General features: G+C 48.6%; 1 long non-coding RNA gene across 9 annotated transcripts in view; it reads left to right on the forward strand.

The window, feature by feature from the left end:
* LOC125415053 (uncharacterized) overlaps positions 1-22,551 on the forward strand; it is a 207,092-nt gene that overhangs the window by 93,203 nt on the left and 91,338 nt on the right. For 3 of the 9 annotated variants that reach the window (XR_015735605.1, XR_007236504.3, XR_014997994.2), the window contains exon 4: positions 16,163-16,275. The exons of the other annotated variants lie outside the window; for them this stretch is intronic. This is a non-coding gene — a long non-coding RNA (uncharacterized LOC125415053). The remainder of the gene's footprint in view (positions 1-16,162; positions 16,276-22,551) is intronic. 9 annotated transcript variants of the gene reach the window in all.

Genomic DNA, 22,551 nt, shown 5'->3' on the forward strand with positions numbered 1-22,551 from the left:
ACATTTTTAAAATGCTGGGTCATCAGACTGATGAGTTAGTTTGTTCAGCTCAGTGCCTTCCCTTAGTCCTGACACCTGGTATGAAGCAAGAATGTGGCGCGCTCGCTGCGTGTGCCCAGTCTCTGTATCTCTCACCCTCCTGTCTACACTCATGCACATAGCTTGTGAGGAGCTGTTGGCCCAGACATGTGAGGGTTTTCATGGGAAGTGTCCTCCTCATGCCCCGTTCACTTTTCTAGTCTCAGAAATCGTTCCTGGCACACGCCAATCCAGTAACTTTGGGTGACAAAGACTGTCTCCTCTTGGCCTGTGGAATCTGGGGAATACAAGTTCAGGAATCTCCAGAGCCTGGGGCACAGCGCAAGGCAGGAAGCCACTTCTGCAGAGCTCCGAGGAGGAGACAGGCCATCCTGGTAACTGTCAGGCTCCCCGGTGTACCAGGCTCCTCCTGTTGTATAATCAGCTGTCACCTCAGCGATTCTCAGCATCAGGCTTCCCAAGACCAGATTGAACATTAAACAAACAGTGACTGCTTTATAAATATTTAACTCCCACTGTTTAGGAATTGCTCGGGGCAGGAGACAAAATAAGAGTTCCTGACCGTCTGCCGCATGACTCTCTGTCTTGGTGTTGGACGGTGGGGGTCAGAGCTGGGGGTGGGTGGCTCAGAGGCAGAAGCACAGTTTCCCATGTTTGGGGGGGGGATATGCATGGGGGATAAGTGTGTATGCACTCATCAAATTGTTTAAATCTATTCTAGAACCACCCTCTCAGCCAGCTGGGACCTGCCATTTCTGGTGCTATAGTCCAGTGAAGACAGTCCTTATCCGTACCTCACCCTTTCCCCTTCTCCCTCTCTTCCCTCCCCAGTCCCAACCTCCTCCCATCACAGAGGATCGAACCTAAGGCCTGGAGATGCAAGACACCTGCCCTATTGTATATCTCCAGCCCCTTCATTTTTAAATATGTCAGTTTTATTGAGATATAATTCATAGACACCCCAACCCATCCCTACAATAGGATGCTTTCTATATATTTGTGAAACTTGAAGTTGTTACCACAATAGATTTTAGAACATTCCTGTCAATCATATTCACTTTTCACATCTTGTCTCCTCATCACCTCTTACGGACTCCCCCCACCCCCACCCCCAGTTTCCTGAGTCCTAGGAAGTCACGGATCTACTTCCTGTCCCAGTGGATGTGTCTGTTCTGAAAATGTCATAAATGAGGTCATGTGACATATTCTGCTAATGACTGGCTTCTTCTGTTTTCAGGAATTCTCTCTTTCAAGGTTCTTCATGTAGTATCCGTCAGAGTCCGTCCTTCACTCTTTTTCATAGATGAATCATGTTCCATGTGTGAGCATCACACGCTTTGTTGACCGTGCCTGTGTGATGGACCTTTGGGGACAGCCACACTCTAGCTGAAGGATTATGACAGGGTTGACCCGGTATTGTCTGATGGAAGGCAAAGCTGACTTCACGCTGGAAATATCTAGAAGGTCATGCTTAGGCACGTGGTGGACATTGTTCTCTTCAGTGGATACGCAGTGAGCTTTACTTGGCTCTAACTGTATTCAGAGGGGCTCAACTAATTCACAGTATTATATAATCCTGCTGAAGGGCTGCCTCCCAGAGGCTGCTCTGCTTTTGAGTTGTTTGGATGGGAGACTCGGAGATGTCAGTGTCCTTGGCTGATGGATTTGGTTTAGGAGAGCGGGGTGAGGAGGCGTGGCTTCTTGTCCTCCTCACCTCCCGCAGGCTGCTGGCTGTGGGCACCAGGTCCCTGGGACTCACAAAGAGACAGGCAACATCTGGAGGTACAGTCAAGAGTTTAAGCTAGTGTGCCTCCCGATCACCTCAGTCATTTAGCCATGACTTCAGAGCGAGATGCTGTGAAGGCCTGCATCAGATGCCCCGTGCTGGGCAGCACATAATGCCCAGATACCAAAAGTCCCACCATCCATCTTCTCTGAAGATAAGCTTTGTTTGGGAAGTTGCATATCGCAGCTGACTCAGGACCAAAAAGGCCGCCCTCTCCTACTTCCACTATATCCTACCCAGAGCCTGCCTCCCTGCTTCCCAGCTTTCATACACTCTGCAGACAGATCCCCCTTCTTGGTCCATTCAGATGACTCTGTCTGGAGATCCTTGATCGTCCGTCTGCTCTTCTCACTCCTAGGCCTAAGAGCTTCCTGGGTTGCCCTGGTGAGTGTTTCATTTTTGTTGGTTTTGATTTCCGCCTTTTCAGGCTAATCAGACACCAGGAAAGGTCTGCACTGAATCACAGTCGGGGCTGTTTCCCTGCTTCCTCCGTCCCTCCCTGCCTTCCCACCGAGCATCCTTTCCTGGGCCAGCGATGACCTCAGTAGCAGGCAGCCCAGCTGTGGGGACAAGCACGGTCCTGCTCTTCAGGAGCCAGGGACTGCCCATGTTAACTTCTGCCTTCCACTTCCCAGACTAGTCAGTCCACTAAGGCCTCCTTCTCAGCACTGATGGGAAAGGAGGGCCAGAGTGATGCAGGCAGTGATACGGTGGAGTGATCACCGCTGCGCAGAGGCTGGGACGATGTCCCAAAGGACTCCTAGATTCCGCCTTCGCAACCTTTGCCAGCTGGGAGATGCCATTTTGCCATCACTGTTCCTGTTTACCTGGTACCTTCTTCCTTTTCCCTCTGACCCGTTGAAAGCCTTCTTGAAGGCCACGTTAAAGCACCACCTCTTCTTGGAAGCCCTCCTGAGTGCCTGTGAGTGACACTGAGGCTTCCCAGCAGAGCCCCGAGGAGGAGGAGCTGTGGGGTTCTTATTACTCTGCTGCTGGGTGTAGAGGGAGATACGCTGCAGGAGAGCATGTTCCAGGGTCAGGAGGGGACTTTGCAATCAATCACCTCCCCTTACTTGCTGGGTGACTTCAAGCAAGCAGCAGCTTCCCTAGATGTCCTGAGCAAGCCATAGGGCCGCCCTATGGATGCCAGGGCCTTTGCATATGCGGAAGCAGGAGCAGTCTCTCACTGCATGACATGGGTCAATCTTCTTAGCGGAGCTTCATGAAGCAGCAGGATGGGAGGTAGCATATGGCTGGTAGGTAAGGGACATCTCCTGCTGCTACCGACTCTGTTGGGTCAGTTTTAGTGATGGTCTCTTCCCGACACCCTGGGTGACGATGCCTGCTCCCCTAACCTGTCTTCAAGGGGAACCCCGTTTGATCACTTAGCCCAGAATACCCTTCGCCACTGGCATTTCTTCCTCTGAATTGTCAACATCCTGACCCAGCCTGCCCTCTGGCTGTCAAGCATCTTTGTCTGTGTTATACATATTCTGAGGGGAGACCAGTTTCTTCTCAGGATCATTCATCTGCACTGATAACTGGGTTGAAAAGCACCAAAGAGTTAGTAAAGCTCAGGCTTGGGGTGTCTGTGAGGATGTTTTCAGAGAAGATGGAATCCACACTGAATTTAGGCAGTACTATCCTCTAGGCCTCTAGAACAGGAAGGGCACGAGGCAGCTAGCTTATTCTCTGTCTCTCTTTCTTTTTGCTTCCTGGTTGCCACAGTGTGAGTTGTTCTCCGTTACACATTTGCTGTGATGGATGGACCCTAAGCCAAGATAACACTTTCCCCCTAAAGTTGTTCCAGGTACTATTTGGCAGCAAGAACAATTGACACCCTCCCCACTCCCTGCAAAATTTCGTTGTGCGTTCTGAAGAAATAGTCAGTTCTAGCCTGCTTTCATAAGCATCCCTTGAGTCACGGTCTGGCGTATCTCTGTATCCCACCAGAGCCTAGATCAGAGAGCCGAGTAAAACAAGGCCAAAAGATTACCATGCCCTGAACGTGGGGACCTTGGCTCAGTGTTGAGATTTGTCCACAGTAGAAGAATTCAGCTTTCTCATGACTGTCATCCCATCCTCCTGTCCCTTCCAGGCAGGGCACATGGATGAGAGGGAGGTGACCAGTCACTTTCCACCTCCTGTCCTCTCCCCCCACCCCCCCACCCCCGCCTCTGTGTCCGGCAATGCCTTCTGTATCCTTTGATGGGGCACACGGCTTCTCCCAGCCTGCTTGGCTGTGGTGGCTGTGGAACGGGGCTGAGAATAAGCCTGTGTCCGAGGCAGCCCTCCAAATACAGCAAGGCTAGCCTGACCTTTAAATAAATGGGCTCCGAGCCACTCAGTTCCTGGAAGTTTGAAGAAAGTCAGCCTTTAAAGAGATGCGCCTTGCAACCTCAGGAAAGATCTGTGTGTTTGCGGAGACCGTAATTTACTGCTGCTTTTGCAATTCATGATATGTGGCTGTGTAGCCGCTGGGAGCCAACATGCCAGTGTTAGGAGGGGAAAATCCTCAAGTATTTTAATATACCCCTGCTTGAAGCAAGATAAACATATGTATTGTACTTTGTGAGAGAGGCGTGGTGGGGAGAAGGCAGAGGCCTGGCAAGGCATGAAAGGTCCTTTTAAGCTGAACTCTGAGGGTTTTCTTTCCTCCTTTTTATTTGTAAGCAAAGCTGGCATGAGCAGATGATGCTGGGATCTACTTGGCTGCTTTGAAACCAGTGGCTCCCGAGACAGGCAGACTGCTCCATCCCCTCCCTAAGCCATAAACCACCTTCCGCCATCTTGCCTCATCCCATAAAAGTAAAAGAGAAGAAGAAGAAGAAGCAAAGGCTGTTGTCACCCTTGACTGAGATGGCTGACTTTCTCGCCGGAAACTCTCCTTGTCACATCTCTCCCTTTGCCGTCGTGCCAAGGGAAGAAGGCTAATAAAGGTAGACAGTGGGGATTTGTCTCATGAGGGTACCTGACAGCTCGCATGGGGGAGATATGCTTCCATAAAGCTGGCTGTTAAGTCTAGAAGTAGCAAGGTCACAAGAGAAGGATGTTGGAATAGGACCAGAAGGAAGGAGATGAGGGGATGGAATGTGACCCTGAAATCTGGACAGTTAGGGAAGCTTGAGGGACCAGTTGACAGATGTCAGTTACACGTCAGGGTCAACTTTAGGTTTTACCTTGAAGTAGATTTCCAGGGCCCTCGAGGTGGGAAGTCCAGGTAAAGCACCCTTAGGTCAGGTGAGGTTTTCTGCTAGCATGGCATAGGGAAAAATGATTTGTCCTGCACCCTCAGATTTTCTGAAAATTTCTAAATTTGTTCTATAGATTAAAAAAATAAATTAAAATCAACCCATCAGAAGAGGAGAAAATTCCCTTTTATGAAATCTCAAACAAACCTTGCATTTGATTCTGATTCTTAAAACTTCATGGAGGATTGAGTTCAACCAGAGACCTTAAACCTTCTGTGCCTTAGCTTTTTGAAGAGAAGGTGTATGTGTTTGTGTGTGTGTGTGCATGCATGCATGCGTGTGTTCTGCAGAGCTGGATGCACGTACAGACTCCATAAAGAATCCCCTTGCAGCCAATTCTCTCCTCCCCTCTGTACTACATCATAGATTGCAACCATGTGAATTGACTTCATTGAATTTTTAGAATTTGCTCAATCTGGCTAGTGCCTTCTGGTGTGTGCAGGAAGACAGTTGTGTTTCTGACCATCTCTTCTGCTTGCTGCCTGTGAGAAACACCCCTGTTCATACTCATTTTCAGAGTCCCTGGTGGACTTGAGCACTTTATTTCCCATAAATTGCCAGGGACCCCTGGCAGTTTACAGCAGGCTTAGGACCTTGTGTCTTTCTTGTCCTTTAATTATGAATGGTACCATGTTTCTCATTAGGACCCAGATTGGCATGTATTGAAGGTGTATTTTGTACAGATGGAGACTGGTATTCTGTCGCCAGAGTGGTAGCCTAACCAGTGTGTACCAGGGCATGAGGGCATGTGAGTCAATTTCCCCCCTTGCATTGAGCCAAGGAGAATCCCCACCCAGACCTCCGTCCACCACTCTAATGCGGCTTGTGTTTACACAGCCCCGAGGTTCTCCTTCTCTTGTTTTCGCCAATCCCCAAATACGGCCATGGCCAGAAAGTGAGAGGGTGCCTCTTATGTAAGGCCCTGTGTGCTGGTCCCCAGACAATGCCGTTTCCTTGCCTGGCCATGTGTGACTGAATAACACCGCTTGACTCATTTCCTTTGGAAAACTTGGCAGGGCCACGGTGCCCCGTTTCCTGCTTCTGTCACACCAGATTCCTGGGAATACCACCTCTTACTGTGTTGCTACTCTGGGGGTTTGAGATTGGAATGACAAGGAGGCTGTGCCACTGGATCCTTGAAATGAATCTGCTAGAGATTTAGAGAGATAGCCAGTTTATGTTCAGAGTTAGGTTCAGAGATGAGGAATGAAAGACTCTCCCAACATTTGTGCTGAGAATTTTGGACGTTTGTGACATTTAGAAGCCCTTACATGCTTTCTAAAACTATAGGGGACCCCATTCTTGGGAGGGAGAATAGAATATCTGAAGGAGTTTGGGGAAGGTAAAAGAACTTTGCAACTCATTTTATATTTTTGAGACACCGTCTCACGTCACCCAGGAAGGCCTGAAATTCAATGTGCATAGTTGAAGATAGCCTTGAACTCCTGATCCTCATCCCTTCTTCACGGCCTGAGAACTGGGGTTTGTAGGCATGTACCATATAGACTGCTGGATTCATGGTGGTGACTTGCCAGCTGCTCACTGGAGAAGCAGTGCTGGAGCTGGGTCGACAGTCACAGCTGAGGCAGGCGGGGCTGGGGTTAAAACAACATTGGAGGATTGTTTTGTTCTGCTTGAGCGGCTGTACCTGCATATGCTGGGGTCCAACCAGGCCCTATTCAAATTTTCCTTTCTTCATTTAAGCCTTTCTTCATTGAGATGAAGAAAGCAGTATTGCTTACCTGCTGGTTGTTCCCATGAACAACAGTAGATCCCTTTCGTCTCTGTCTTTCCTCTAGAGCAGTGGTTCGCAATCTTCCCAATGCTGTGACCCTTTAATACAGTTTCTCCTATTGTGGTGACCCCCATCCCCCATGAAATATTTTTTGTTACTACTTCATAATGGTTATTTTGCTACTGTTATGACTCATAATGTACATATTTTGGAAATAGAGGCTTGCCAAACAGGTTGTGACACTGTCCTAGAGGTTAACTTGATGCCTATTCAGAGAGGTCAGGTAGGTATATATTTCTCAGTCTCTCTGTCTGTATCTGTCTGTCTGTCTGTCTTTGCGTGCATGCAAATACCTGCCTTCCCTCTACACTAATCAGACAGATCCACTCACTAGACAGTGTCTGTTGTGTGCTTGGCCCTGGGATAGGTGTTTTCATTCAATTCTCAACATGAATTCATCCTGCATGTGGCAGGACATTTATTTCTTGTCAGAAAGGAATCAATGAAGTTTCAAAGAGATAAAATGCCTTGTCTCTAGTCATATAGCTAGTATGTATCAGAACCACACATGAGTCTACTGTCTGGCTTTTAGCCCATGGAAGGTGAAACAAAGGTGACCCGGTGACACAGAGCAGGACCTCTGACTGTGTGACCAGGGGAAGTTCTGAAGCTTGCTGAACTTCAGTTTCTTACCCAGAAAGCATCACGATCACGGCACTTACTCCGTAGCATTGCTGAGAATAGATGCTAAAGTCAGGTCCTTCATATAGAGTAAAACGTATCCAGCATGGGTGCTTGGACCAACCCTAGTTTGGGGAGAGTTGACCGAGAGTTCTACAGTCTGATGCTTCTGAAAGGGGTTGGCGAGGGCTGTGGACACAAGGCAGGGCATGCTGTGAGATGTGGGCCGTTGGATTTTTCAGGATGGTGGGGGCTGAGTGAGGAGTGGCCCCGAGACAAGAGTTGGGCAGCTTGCTTTCTCCAGGCAAAAGTGCTCCCAGCTAAGACTCTACTTAGTTGCACATATCCTGGCAATGTCATTGCTTTGCCCATAAAGGATGAGGTGTTGCTGGTCCTGGCTTCTGTGACTGCCCTGATGCTGACTGGTCGCTGTCTCAATCTGAATTATTCTTGTATGAATGTCCCTTTCATGCCATGTGCTGGTCTTGGAGACAGTGCTCCTTCCCCAGAGAGTCCATTCTCAAAGATCAGCAGGGAGAACAGGTAGGGTGCGTTGTAGCATCCTTTAGGGCCAGTTGTGTTCTGTCGTGCATTCGGTGTACAAGAACCAGGCCATGTTGGAAAGAGAACCTTTCAGGGAACAGACACCTTAGCTTCAGATTTTTGCACAGGACCACGCCCACTGTGTCAGCTCCACAGTTGGCTCCACCTCTGCCTAGCCAGCTGTTCTATCCGGTAACCTCTTCTTCTCGGGTACCCTGATGGCCATGGGTGTTCTTAATGACAGAGCCCCAGAAAAAAGACACCTCTGTGTACACAATCACTTGACCCTTTGGGGTGTTGACACAGAAAATTGCTTTAAGGTAGAGGGAGAATGAAGTATATGACCCGTTCCACTGTCACAGCAGACCCAAGTACTATGCCACTGAGTTTTGCCTCCTGCATCCTCCGCGTGTGATTGTCTTACATTATTTGATTCAATTTCTTTTTCCCTTCCTATGCCCATCCTCCTTCTACAAATGCACGGCACCTGCTTGCCCACCTGCGATTCATGAGGGCACTCACTGGCCGCATCGTCTAATTAATCTTTATGTATGCAAGACAGGCCATTATCATTAATAGCTATACAGAGGTCATACTCAAGGTTCGGGAAGGCAAGATACTTTTGAGTAAGTGACTGAGGTAGGATTTGAATCCCAGATTCTTCATTACCTCAAATCATGACCTTTTACATGGCTGTGTCTGGCTGATGGCTGTGTGGACATCTGTACCCGGGTCTCTTTAGTTTCTTCTCACCCTGTTCTTGCTTTGGTTCTTCCAAAGCAGCCTTGTCCCCCTCAAGACTGGAGCCAGCTGGACATCACTGGGTTTGTGTCCTCTGTATATGACCTCCTTGATTGTCTGTTCAAGGGATGAAGCCACGTGGAGAATAAGAAGGTCCTCTTATAGGGGAGGGGTGGGGGGAGTCCATTGACCCGTCTTGGCCCCTCACATTGTTCTAGAAACAGTGCCCTTCACCTTTAGCAGTTCAGACTGCCAGTCGTGACAGCTGTGAGAGAAATTGGAAATAATTTGTTTCCAGAGAGGGAGTCTAGCCTAGTGGGCTTCAGGTCCCTGAGGATGTCCCATCCTAGGATGGCGCAATCCAAACTGGATTTTTTTCTAAACCACAGATGAAATTACACCCTTTCAAAAGGCTGTATCATCCACCACTTGAACACGGCTGTGTGAATTGACCACAGGACATGCTACTGAGTACGGGCAGGTTGGGGATGTGAAGGAAAAGCCTTACCTTGCGGTTACATCCTGTGGTTTCACAAATGTATGCATTTGACAGCTCCTAGAGAGACAGATGGCATGAACTCAAACTGAAGATCCCTCTGGGCTTCTGACATTTGTTTTCTTCGAGTGTTTAGAGGAAAATGACACCTTCAAAGCGTGACGCCATTTGTTCTGAGAGCTGCAAAACCATAATGCACCGAACAGAAAGATTTGTGCTCTGCTGGACATGAGCTAAATTCCAACTGCATTATTGCTTTGGCCTACGGTCCTGCTGTGACAGGTGCATTGCTCTGTTGGGGTGATGTCAAGGATGGAGCCATGGAGATGTGTGATGTAGAAATGCTGCTTTCTTTCTCTCTGTGATATTAGACAAGGGACTGGGGGTGACTGCTTTCCTGGAGGCCAATGCTTTATGATTGCTGAGGAGCAAGGAGCGCCTGTTGGGTGGTGCTCCCACCCCACTCAGCCTTCATTCTCCTCAACAGTCATTAATGAAGGGTCCTCAATGTAATCTCAGCCTCAATCTCCATGTTTGGAGCCCCCCGCCCCAACTTGTGTCCCTCCAACCTTGACCTCTCCCCATGAAAGGTCGACACCACTCCCACAGCCTATTTAAACTGCTCCCCAGAAAATAAACACGTGGTTTTCCCTCTTCCTCTCCAGTGGTGGTCGCGTTGGCAGTCGTGTTGGTGGCTTCCCATTTCTCCTCGGGGCCACCCGGGAGCGCAGGTGTCTAGTTAAACCTGGATATCTTTTAATTTGGTCTGATTTGGTTTGATTGGGATTATTTTGCATTGGTGGAGTGGCTCGGTTAGGGAATGTTCCTAACACTTGCGTGCGGGGACTAAATTAGGGTTCTGTGCCCTGATATGGTATGAATGGAGCATAGATGCTTTGTGGAATGGGAAGAGCTGAGACATCAGAAGAATAGGATATGGCTTGAGGTGACTGGACAAAAGATACATTAAAAGTCATCTCAGACAGGTGCAGGATACACCGGAACTTCATGTTCTTGGGCATTGTGTTCCACAAAAGCTGCATTTTGTTCTCAAGGGTCTACATGGCCTGTACTCTTCTGGCCACTTGTACTTCCTAGAGTCATCTCCTGCTACTGTCTGTCACACACACACACACACACACACACACACACACACACACACACACAGTCACTGTAATGGTGCTTGTCGAGTTGGGTGATGCTGAGAGTTGAAGAAAGTCTTACCCAAAGGCCTCTTGGGAATAAGAGATGCCAGAAACAAACTTGAGACCACGTGGGAGGGGTTGTGCATTCCTGTACACTGCCCTCAGAGTCTAGAGGGAGATGGAGGGACAAGGTTTCCATGTGGAAAGTTCTCTTCCCACCGGACCCTGCTCTTTCTTCACAGTCAAGTGATGGGGTATTATTGATCTTGTTAGCAGTTTAAAAATCTTTAAAATAGTAATTACGTGGATAATCACCCACTTAGCTTGCTTTCTGCATGAAAGGTAGGCATCAGTCTGCTACCATGCCTTATTAAGGTTGCTGTGAAAAGTCAGTCTATCAATGCATGGAGAACACTCAGAATATGAGGTTATACCCTTTGATATGGTCAGCATTCAACTTCCGACTAGCCTCATTACATCTGGTCAGTAGTAGACACTCAGTGTATGTGTGCTGTCTTTGGGTGGAAATGATGTCCCTTATTCAGTGGGCATGCTAGGGTCTCAACTTCCTGCTGAAGAATGTACCTCTGTAATGCCATCTTTGTCCTGTAAGTGTTTATTTGAACGTTATGACCCGTGAGCATCATTGCCCTGACTAATCGTGGTTTCCGGATGTTGGAGAATCCACATCTCTTCCCCACCGTGCTCAGTCTGTGGACTCACGTTCCCATCGTCAAGCCCTGTTAGGTTACTTGTCTTCTAGCTGACATAAAACACTCTCCAAGAAGCAAACCTGAAGGAAGAGGACTGAATGACTTGGGCTCCTAGTTCGAGAGTAGCCATCATCATAGGGAAGTATGGTGACAGCTCACACCTCATCCTCAGTCAGGAATCGGATGCTGGTGCTCACCCTTCTTTCTCCTTTTCTGTGCTGTCTAGAACCCCAATGTCGTGTGGTATTTTGGCTGTGCTCTGACAAATAAAACTTGCTTGGAGTCAGAGAGCAGACTAGCCACCAGTCGCTCCCTCCCTCTACTGTTCCTCCACCCGAAAAGTTCCATGATCCTCTCTGAGTCCCACCTTACTACTTCCTGTCTCTTCTCTGTCCACAGTTCTCCAAACCTCTATGGCCAGCTAGTGGCTAGCTCCGACCTCTGGTTCCAAACACAATCAAAACCTCACACAACACTAACAAATCAGACAACACTCCAGTCCGTGGAGTAGCCTGGCCAATATTCAGGGAGAGTTCTCTCACCTCATTTAACCTAATAGAATCCTTCACAGGTGTGCCCAGAGGCTCATCTTTTCAGTGATTTTAGATCCTCTCAGGTTGACAGTACTAAGTAAGCATTGCAAGTTCCCAGCCTGGCCCTCAACTTGGGTCTTTTTCCAAAGATCATCCTACCGTGAGGTGTTCCGTGGGGCCTTTTGCCTATGGACCCATATTTGGGGTCAGAGTCATGACTCTCTTGCCACAGTCATCCCAAGCCCTAGTCTCCTCCCACGTCGGTAGACTTAAAGTTGGAGTGTGGTCCTGCCTCCCGGTTCATTCCTGAACAGGCCCCTGTGCCTTTTACGCCCCACTCCCAAGCACTTTGTGAGGTATTGCTTTTTGCTTTATGTTTGGGAGGGAATCTTCTAAATTGCATGGCTTATCTAAACTTAACCCGGGTCTGTTTGCCTGGGACAAAGGAAAGAAATCAGTGCTGGTTGGTGCTGGCAAGCTCACAGCTGCCTCTCATTAACATATCATCTCATTTGCGTTTTTTTTGTCCTGCTGGAAACTGCTGCTACTATGTCTCCCCTTTGACCTGTGGGGGGGGGGGGTCAGGGTGTGCAGCCACCCATTCTACAGCTGTTGAACTAGACCCAGTGAGAGCCCAGGGCTTTCCTGTGAGTGATAGTTCCGGAGTGACTATGAGAGCTTCAGTACCATAGAGCTGACTCATTCTGGCAGCTGGAGTGTTTGGCATTTCAGGTACCCGAGCCTCCAGGTTCAGCATCTTTCAGTTGAAAGCAAAGTCCATAGTTCTGTGTCAGTCCTGCTCCGAAGCTGAGCGAGCATCAGCCCTTGCCCATTGAAATAGTGGCTGTTCTGAAACTGTTAAGTCTGTCTGTGAGATTTTATGAGGCGCCATTTTAACTCAGATTATCATCCTATCTTGGGCCTTTCTTCTCAGAAAGAATAGAATGTGCCACGTGGGGCTTGGGGATTGGGGCCTGGGCGTGCTCTCTGGGCCACATGGAGATGGGGGGATGGCATGGGTGACTCCATGTCTGCCTTTGAGAGAGTAGTGCTTGTTGTTGGTATCAGTGCTTATCCTAGCACGGGGTCTGACTCCTCGTAGGCCTCCAGAATCATCTCACGGGATGAATTGCAACCCAGCTCTTCTCTGTGTTTGAACTTTGGTGAGGCTCTGCCTGTGCTCACTGTAAAAATGGATTGTGTTAAGTCTAATGCAAATCAGTAAGCAGGGTTTTAGTGAGTGGTAGAGACTCTTTCCTTGTTTGACCTAAGGATGATCAAGTTACAGTGACCTGTGCGAGGTCTAAACTAAGGTGTCTCTTCTCCTACTGTTGACATCTTGGATCTGATCGTTCAACACTTGGCTGCCCCGTGCATTTTAATAGTCCCCATCCCCCTTTTCCTACTTCATACCAGCTGCTCCACAAAATTCAGCCCTAGTTTAGACAACTCAACCTGATTCCAGACATCAACTGTTCCCTAGTGGGAAGTGGAGAGCGCAAAGTGTCTTATTTATCGGAGACAGCGGGTTTGCAGATCGTGTGTCTCTTTTAACCTAGCAGAGCTGGCACAGACCCATCTAGAGAGCTTTGTGTCTAAGGACAAGTTGAAACGTTACTTGGTGTACTACTTTTTCCCTTGCTGTTACTAAAAAAAAAAAAAAAAAAAAAAGCCCTTTTATTGTGGCTCACTCTTTGATGGTACAATTTATCATGGTGTGTGAGCAGTTGTAGTTCTGGTGTCAGGAGCTGGAGGTGGCTGGTTGCATGGCATTAGAGTCAAGAAACACAGACAGGTGAATGCTGGTTCTCATCTGGAGTCCTAATTTTTTTTTCCCCCTTTTTAAAACTCAGTACTAGACCCCAGTCCATGGGATGCTGCTGGTCAGGTTCATGGGGTTGGGATTTCATGCCTTAGAGTTCTCTCTGTAATCACCCTCACAGAACACCTAGAAGTCACCTAGGAAGAGGACCCCAAAATCAAGTCAAGTTAACAATGAAGATTAATGAAGGTTAACCCTCATGCTTGGTCAGGGAACATTTTCAGTGTTGGAAATGAAGTTCATGCCTGTTGTGTAAATGAGCATGCTTCTCCTTTCCTGTCTGTGTGACCTTGATTGTGTGACCTTGAACTTGGATGGAAAGCCGCCCCCGTGTTCTCAGAGCTCAGGCTTACCTGTGAGTGACAGCAAAACAAGGTGGCGACATATTTCGTTTTCTATCGGTACTCTAGAAAATGCTGGCCGTCTCTTTATGACTGACACAAGCATCTTCAGGAAAACGGCTCTCGGCTCTTGGGTGAGGTTCAGTTGACACTTTCTGTGTAGCTGTAGAGAAGAGATCCGGGTCCCAAGATCTGCTTCTGTCATAAAACCAGCTTGGTTCAGGGTCTGAGCTCTGGCTGTAATTTCTGTATCCACCAATTGCTCGCCAGCCTGAGACCTTGCCTGGCTTTCACCGTCTCAGTCTGTTCAGCTATAAAATGAGGCCTAATAAGCATGCTAACATCACAAAGTTGGACTGTTAGGGATTCAGAGGGAGCCATTGGTCTCTCTGGGGCTTGTCCATCGGTCCTCCTTAATTCTAATCTAATAGTTGTTTCAGTTCTGGAGGTTCAGACATTTAGGGGAAACATAGTCAGCTTGTTCCTCTGTCCCCAGTGCTATGGAAAAACGATATTGGCAGTAGGAATGGTGGTCACATGGACAGCTGGATGCCTCATTGGTAACGGTCAACCGGGTCCCTTTGAAGTGGTTTTAAGACCAATTTGGTAACTTGATTTGGAAAGCGGTATTGATGACTGTGAGGGCCCGGGCTGCCCATTAGCTGCTGTCTGGGTTGGCAAATTGGTTTAAATGGAATGAACGTGGTTTCTTCCTCCCCAGGGCTCATGGCTAAGGGCCAGGCTCTTTGTCAGGGAAAAATCTCCTGGGCAAAAAGACAAGCGAAAAGGTTCCCTGGAGCCTGCTGCTGTTTTTCATATGTGAATTCTGCTCTCTCTGTGGGCAAGACCAGGAGCTGATAACACTGGACAATGAGATGGCCTGGGTGGGTGGGTGGGTGAGGGGCAAAGTAGTTCAAAGGGAATGGACAGTGACCAATGCTAGGCACTGCTTTTCCAAGGACTGCTTGTCTGTCCTCCCGATGAGTGACATTATGCTTGGTTTCTTTTTCATTTCTTGTGTTTCTATACCAGTCAGTGTTGCTGGGGTGAACTTTCCGGTGTTCCCTATGGGAGAGGCAAGTGTTTAAGCTTCTTGGGGGTTCACACAAGAGGGCCGGCAACGCTGCTACCTAGGAGTCTGCCGAATATTCTCTATCACCCACAGTGTCAAGCTATTTCCAGATCAGTCCTCCCAGTTCGTACCCCTACTCACTGAGTGCGGAGCCCCATTTCCCACGTTATCACACACCTCTGTTGGGTCACCGGCTTGCCAGTTTGATGGGTAAGGTGCACCTCTGCTTGGTTTTCTTATTGCCAGCATCTAGGTGTCCTGTGTGTGGGCACTCACTGTACGTGAGGAAAGAGCGCAGAGGCAACTTGTCTACTCATGGCCTTCCTGCCCCACCTGCTCATCATTATTCATTATACTTGCCAAGCAATTATTAGGTACCACTTACTCTATTGATATATTGGCTATCTGCTATATGTGACATATGCCTAGTGCCAAGGATATAGAGAGTAACACGTGATCATGGCTCTGTCGTGGTGGATATATAGAAAGTAACACGTGACCATGGCTCTGTCAAAGGGGAACAGTATTAAGTATTTTTTAAATTTATTTTTTATTTTATGTGTATTGACGTCTTGACATGGGTGTCAGGTCCCCTGGAACTGGAATAACAGTTGTGCGGTGCCACGTGGGTGTTGAGAGTTGAACCCAGGTCCTCCGGAAGGACAGTCAGTGTTCTTAACCATTAGCCAGCCATCCCTCTAGCTCCAGTATTAAGTATTTGTAAGAGGAAGAAGCTAATGCCTAGGAAACATCTTCCATTCTCCTGAATGGTTTTAAGTAGCCTTGCCACTCAGCACAGAAAGGAAACCATGGTCTTGTTCCCATTCTCTCTAGGAGAAAGTGGTGTTTCCCAGGGAGAGGAGAACACAGAAACAGGGGTGGGGTGGGGGCCATGCTTCTTAAGAATGAAGAGAAGAGCTCTTGGTTGGTAAGCGTTCACTGCATGCTTGCCCCGCCCTGGGAAGAGCTCAGCCTAGGGCCAGGCCATGGTGAACCTCAGGGGCTCACAAGTCAAACCTCGGTTCCCTTGATTCTTCAGTGGTCACTATGTAAACTGCTCAGCTTCTGTATGGAAGAGCTGGGCAGAACTACACACCCCTGCTCCTCTGAGAAGCTTTCGCTAGAGCAGCAGGTTCCTGGCCCTGTGTGAACACCACGTGGTATATCCTACCTCCACAGGCATACAGGCTTTGAATGGGATGCCGAAGAAAAGGAGCTGGCATGGTTAAGTGACACGTTCTCCATGTTTCCTCATCCCTTGTAGAGAGCCAAGTCCTGTCACCATGGACGCTGGCGGTGGCGTTTTCATTCCCGTGCCAAGCAGTCAGTCCTGAGGTGGAAGGTTTACCTGTGAGATCTGGCTTGTCAACAGCACAGGTGAGGTGGAGTTGTTTCAAGATGAGGGAGACGCACTCTTGGTCTCATGAGCCTGCTGGTCTCTCTGAGGAGACGCATAGACCTGTCTCACAGTGGGAATGTGACTCTGGCTGGACCCAAGTCAAGGTTTTCTTTAGACACACTGGTGTATCTATCAGGCTTGGGAAGTTTCGGGAGAAGGTGGTGGCTGCTACCTACGGTCTGATTTAATCACGTCCCTTAATGTATATGGTGACGACATAGCCTTCCGTCTTGGAGTAGGACTGTGGTCCCAAACAGGATCTTGGAAGAGGTTGTTTTCTTCGGCGAGGCCTCAAGTGTGGGTCCTCAGCCCGTGTGACTGGTGTGAGAAGAGGCTATTGGGACACACATGCCTCCCACAGAAGATAGCTGAGGCATTTGAGAGAGACGGCCACAGCCAAGGGAAGAAAAGAGGTCTCAGGTGAAGTGGACCTCGCTGATGCCTGGTCCTGTGTAGATTGGTAACTTGAGAACTATGAGGAAATGACTCTCCCAGCCTGCGATAATTTGTCGCTTCTGTTCTCTGAGAAAAATACAGGGACCGAGTGAGTCATTTTGCCTCTGTAGCCGTCTTTTGGTCTCAGGTGTAAAGAGGGGCCTTGGACTGTTCACCTCGGGCTGTGGGATCTAGAGCTGGCTTGAAGAGCTCATGGTAACTGCTTAGGACCTTACCGCAGGCCAGGCCCTGTTTGAAACCCTTTTTGAAGCTGAACACAGGACATCATTTTGTGGGCCTTTCTGGGAGGAGATGCTTCCATTCCCCTTTAGAGCCGAGTGAGGGGACCCCAGAACTGCTGACTGTCTTACCTGATGGTGCTCAGCCAGGAAGGGGTTCGGCAGCTTAAGAACTATTATGTTGTTCTTTGGAGCCCCTATACCCAACCCCTCCCCAGTACCTAGATTATAGGACATACACTGAAGACAGATTCCCGGAGGCAAGACAAGATCCTATATGTTCTGTTTGGTGCACTGTAGACATCGGAAGCTGCGTGCGTGCGTGTGTGTGTGCATGTGTGTGTGCGCTCGTGCCTGCGTGTGCATGAGCGTGCTCGCTCTAGCCCTCCTGTACTGTCGCTGCTCCATCAGGCCCCTTTGCTTCTGTTCTCTCTCCTCAGACCTCATCTTCATTGACATTGGCTTTCATCCCAGAACTCAGCCTGGCATGCAGACCTGCCCTGTAATCTTCACACCTCACACGGCTAAATCAACAGGGGTGGGGGGCTTTTGGGAAATGACTTGTCCCTATGAATCTGTCCTTTCCTCCCCAGCCCCGTCTAATCTTTCTTTCCATGTGCAGCTTCCAGGGCCTGGGCCGGCATTCTCTGCCTCTTTTTTAGAGAAGCATCTCTCGTCATGGACCAATGTCTGACTCCAGGGAAGGGAGGGCAGTGCTAGCCCTGGACTTACACAGAACTTACGGGAAAATGCATCACCCTGAGCGTGGGCCTGCCAAGGCACCCACCCAAGCCAGCCCTGCCCGGGTTGGATGCACTGACCGCCTGAGTCACTGGCCAAAGACACTGTGCTTGCTGGAGCCTTAGTCTACCCCACCTCTCTGATGGCCGAGTTCCTGGAAAAGCTTTTCGCCATGGGACGTGGGTTTTTCCCTCTTGCTATAAGTGGGGCTCTCATTCGCTGGGCTCTTATTCAGTGTCAGAGACTGTACGGAACCGTTCAGACATACCTTGTGAGTGTGTGTGAACACACGTGCGTGCGTGTGCACATACTGGCGCCCGTTTGCACGCGGAGGTTAGAGGTCTGAGGTCTGTGTTGAGTATCTTCTGCAATCTTTCTTTTCTTAAAGATTTATTTTTTCAGACCTTTAATTCCAGCACTTGGAAGGCAGAGGCCAAATGGGTCTGTTTATGTTCAAGGTCGGCCTGGTCTACATAGGGAATTCCACAAAGACCCTGCCTCAAAATAAATAAATAAATAAATAAATAAATAAATAAATAAATGCCACAAACAAAAAACTCTAAAACTGAAAGATCTGTTTTTAATATTTTTAATTTTGTTTATGTATTTTGCCTGTGTGTATGAGTGCAGGTGCCCACAGATGCCAGAGACTTTGGATCCCCCTGGGTTAGAATTCTAGGCGATCCTGGTGACTGCCTGACCTGCGGTCCTCTAACAGGACAGTGAGTTCTCTGAACAGCTGAGTCAGTTCTCTGTCCATAAGCCCCGCCCCCGCCACACTTTAATTTTTACCAAAGAGTTTCTTGCTGAACCTGGCTGCTCCCTATCTCCATCCCTCAGCACAAACATTATGAGCATAGACTACCATGCCTGGCTTTTTACGTGTGTACTGGACATTCAAACTCTTGGGTCCTCATGCTTGCCTGGAAAAAACACTTTGCAAGCAGAACCGTCTCCTCAACAAGCCCAGCTTTTTATTGGACGCTCCTACTAATCTGATCTGGTCTCCTGACTAAGTGGAATGCCAGCTCTCACCTTGGAAGCATGAGGCCTCACAGGAGAAAGCACCTCACCTACCTCAAGTGTCAAACGTATCCTGGGGTAACTGAGTCACCCTGGGGTGGCACACTGTCCTTGTCACCTCCTTGTACACAGGGGAAGACTAAGACCTGGCTCATGAGTGCAGTCAGCAATAGACTCTGTAGCCGCAAAGCTATAGACTCTGTAGCCGCAAAGCTATTGTGTCTTCTGGGGAAGGTGAGCAGGGCTTCCCTAGCGAGGCTAAACTTCGAGCCTCAGACTCCAGCCCGTGAGCTCTGGTTACCTCCACGCTGTCTCCACTGATAAAGCCCGGAGTGACAGTTTTCTCAAATGAGCTCCAGGGGACAGAATGGGGTCACCACACAAGCACAGGGAATTTGCTTAAGGAGCACGTCAGAGAGGAACTGCTTGCCGCAGGAGGCGGAGGTGACAGGGGATAGTTACTCAGGATGAGAGGACAGGAGATGGATCAGGAAAAGACAGTTATCCATCAGCCAGTGGGAGCCTACCCTGGGAGACCTTCTAGTTATTTTCACTGCTCTCCGCCCACAAGTTGTCAGGACTTCACCCTGGCTTTCTAGTCCCTCTCCCTATCCATGGGCACAGGGGAGCAACATCCCCAGGAGTTGCGGAGCCAGGATGGTTCTGCCCACCCAGCACTTAAGCAGTGCCTATAGTATCCCAAAGACATGATCTCACACTCCATTGAGCAATGGCCTGGGAATCTTAGCCCCGCTAGGCTGAAGGGGGAACTAGGACTTCCGGAGAGAGAGGAAGTATCAGCCAAGAATGGTTCTACTCTACCGTGTTCCTTCTACCCTGTCATGCGTTCTGAAATCCCACAGGTCTCCCTGCACAGAGATTTTCACAAGGGCGTCCATGTCATTCCGAAACCTGGTAGTCACCTCAGGGGTAGACCCCTTGAGCCCTGGGTAGGAAACCCAGAGTAGGCCCAGTGCTTGGAGCTCACGCAGGCCTTCGAATGGTAAAAAAAAAAAAAAAAAATCACTCCAGGTGGACTGGCATGTAATGGATAGCAGGAGATCCAACGTGATCTGGAGGTGGGAATTGAATACATATTCTCAGAAGGGTAAGCCGAAAAAGCACTGAGCAAGAGTTTGGGTATTGCTCAGTGGTAGAGCACTTACCTAGCACGCAGGAGGCCCCGGGTTCAATCCCCAGCACTGAAACAAAACTAATGGAAGAGAAAGCATTTAATAGAGGAACTCAATGAGAACAGCACCCACCCTGCCCTTAGCTATCACTTCCCTCTGCTATGCATGACCCTGCCTGGCTTTTTTTTTTCTTGGCCAAGGGCTCTTCAGAGGAATACTGTTTACCCATCACAAGTCTGGGAAACACAACCCGGAAACAGTTGGGCTGGCGGGTAAGCCCAAAGTAGTGTCCCTTCTTGTTCCTTCTTATTTTGCCATGTTCCTTAGGAAAGCAAAAAAAATTCCATTTAGTGTTGCTATAGCAAATTTATTATTATTGTTGTTGTTGCTGTTTATTTATTTTTAAGGAAGACAGCATTTCCACCTGTGCTGCGTAGCTTGGGAGAGATCTCAGATTTAAAAAAAACAGATTGTGGCGTACGCTGTGTGAGCAGTTCAGACAAGCCGCCCAGCCTCAGTGTGTCCAGGGAGACCGCAAGCCTGCAGTTTCCCTGTCTCAGCAGAGAGGCAGGAACCTGTTAACCTGTCTCAGGAGCTAAGAAAAAGATTGCAGTGAGATCGCCTCTCACATCTGTGAAAGCCCTCTGGGTTCCTGGAGCTCCCGGGCTGTGTTTCCTTATTGCTTACTCATCAAAATGATCACCCGGGCTCAGAACTGCTTTCTTCCCCTCTTCCGGTTCCTGGCTTCCTCTGCAGTTTGTAAAACTGCCGTTGGGGGAGAAAATGAAGTGGTTAATTTAAACATTCTGTCTCAGAGTGAACTGGCACACGGCAGAGCCTTATTCGGGCTGTGTCCTTCGGCTCTATTGGGCTCTATTGAGACTGTGTCCCTCTGACTGCAGGTAGGCCCCTGAAACTCAGGCTTGAGGAAACCGGAGAGGTCACGTGACTGTGAGCAGTTAGTTGTGTTTGCCTCCAGGTCATGCCTTTAAGTAATCAGACTTGCAATTTCTAGATTATTCTGTTCAGTAGCAGAGCAGCAAATCTGCATTTCCTCAACGAGTGAAGGGAAGGCCTGCCCAAAAATTGGCCTTGTGTGGACTTTAAGACTCAACATTATTATTTTTTTTAAAGCAAAAATCCCCAACCAGGCCACTTCTGTTTTTTTTTGTTTTTGTTTTTGTTTTTTTAAATTTTGACAGTCTGTGCACAGACCCAGTGGGAGGCCACCACATCAGAGAGAGGTGAAACCGCTCTATAAAAACCTCCACTGCAGTGTTTGCAGGGAGTGGATCTTCCATTACACTTCCAGAAACCTAGCCCTTTATACGCCTGGCTGGGAGGTGAACGGAAGAGATGATAAGGATGGCTGCCGCTGACAGACCAGGGCCTATGGGCCAACCGCTTCTCTGGAAACCGTTCTAGTGCTGGATCTGTGCAGTGTCAGCGGCTCAGCCCAAACGTCTCCCCAACTCTCTCCTCCCCCTTTCCAGTAGGAGGTTGAAGCTCAAACTCAGAGCCGTAGACCTGGGACTGAAACCTAAAAAGTTGCCAAGTTGAGAGGCTTCAACCTTCCCTTTGTCTGACTTGGAGAAAAATCAAACAAACAAACAAACAAACAAACAAAACCCCAAAGCATTCTGGGTATACACCTTTAATCCCAGCACTCAGTAGGCAGAGGCAGGTGGACTTCTATGAGTGTGAGGCCAGCCTGGGCTACATAAGAGTCTAGGCCAAGCAGGGCTGCATGGTGAGACCCTTTCTCAAAAGCAAATAAATAAATTGCTTGATTAATTAACAATGTTCTCTCAAAAGCCCATATCTACGTGAACTTCTAAATGTCCTCTCTCTTTTATAGATTGGGATTTATACATTGGCCATAAGGGTCAAAATCAGCTGGACACATATCTTCTCCTTCCTGTAGATTTCTGGCAGTTGGAGATGCATGTAGAAATAGGCAAGGTTTGTCAAGCAGGTTGCCTGCAAGACTGGAGAAAGTACAAAGCCTGAAATAATAATGGCCTTGAATACTCTTAGGGGCTGGCGGCAAGACCACTGATGCATGCGGCATGATAACAAAGCAGAAAACAGGGCATTCACCAAGTCTCTGCAAGGACCGGAAGACTTGCTTGTAGGGTCATGCTAACCCTCGGTTGCCTTCCTCGTGGGCTTTAGAATCTCTTCTGAGAATCATTCCTGGGAATGTGGGGAGCCAGGTAATGCCCAGATTTGAATCATCCCAAGGGTTTGCTGAAACAGTATGTAATTATGCCTGGGGCTGGCTCAGGCTTTACACTCAATCTCCCTGCTCCTCTTCCTCTTCTTCTCCTTCCTCTTTCCTCTCTTCCCTTTCACCTCCTCTCCCTCCATCCTTCCTTCTTTCCTTCGTTCCTTCGTTCCTTTCTTCCTTCCTTCCTTCGTTCCTTCGTTCCTTCGTTCCTTCCTTCCTTCCTTCCAGGTCTTTTTAATGTAGTCTTGACTGTCCTGGAGTGTACTAAGTAGATCAGGCTGACCTCAAACTTGGAGATCCTACTGTCTTTGCCTCCCAAATGCTGGGCTCAAAGGTGTACCCTATCGTATCTGACAGCATGTATCTGCTTCTCTGTTGTGTTTTCCATTACTTCTCCAAGAGGGGAGTGACCTGCTTCAACAGGGCCAGGATACTGATGCTGGTCATGCTTCT

This window comes from Myodes glareolus, chromosome 19, assembly GCF_982192425.1.
Source record: "Myodes glareolus chromosome 19, mMyoGla1.1, whole genome shotgun sequence".
In the NCBI taxonomy this organism is placed as follows: Eukaryota; Metazoa; Chordata; class Mammalia; order Rodentia; family Cricetidae; genus Myodes; species Myodes glareolus.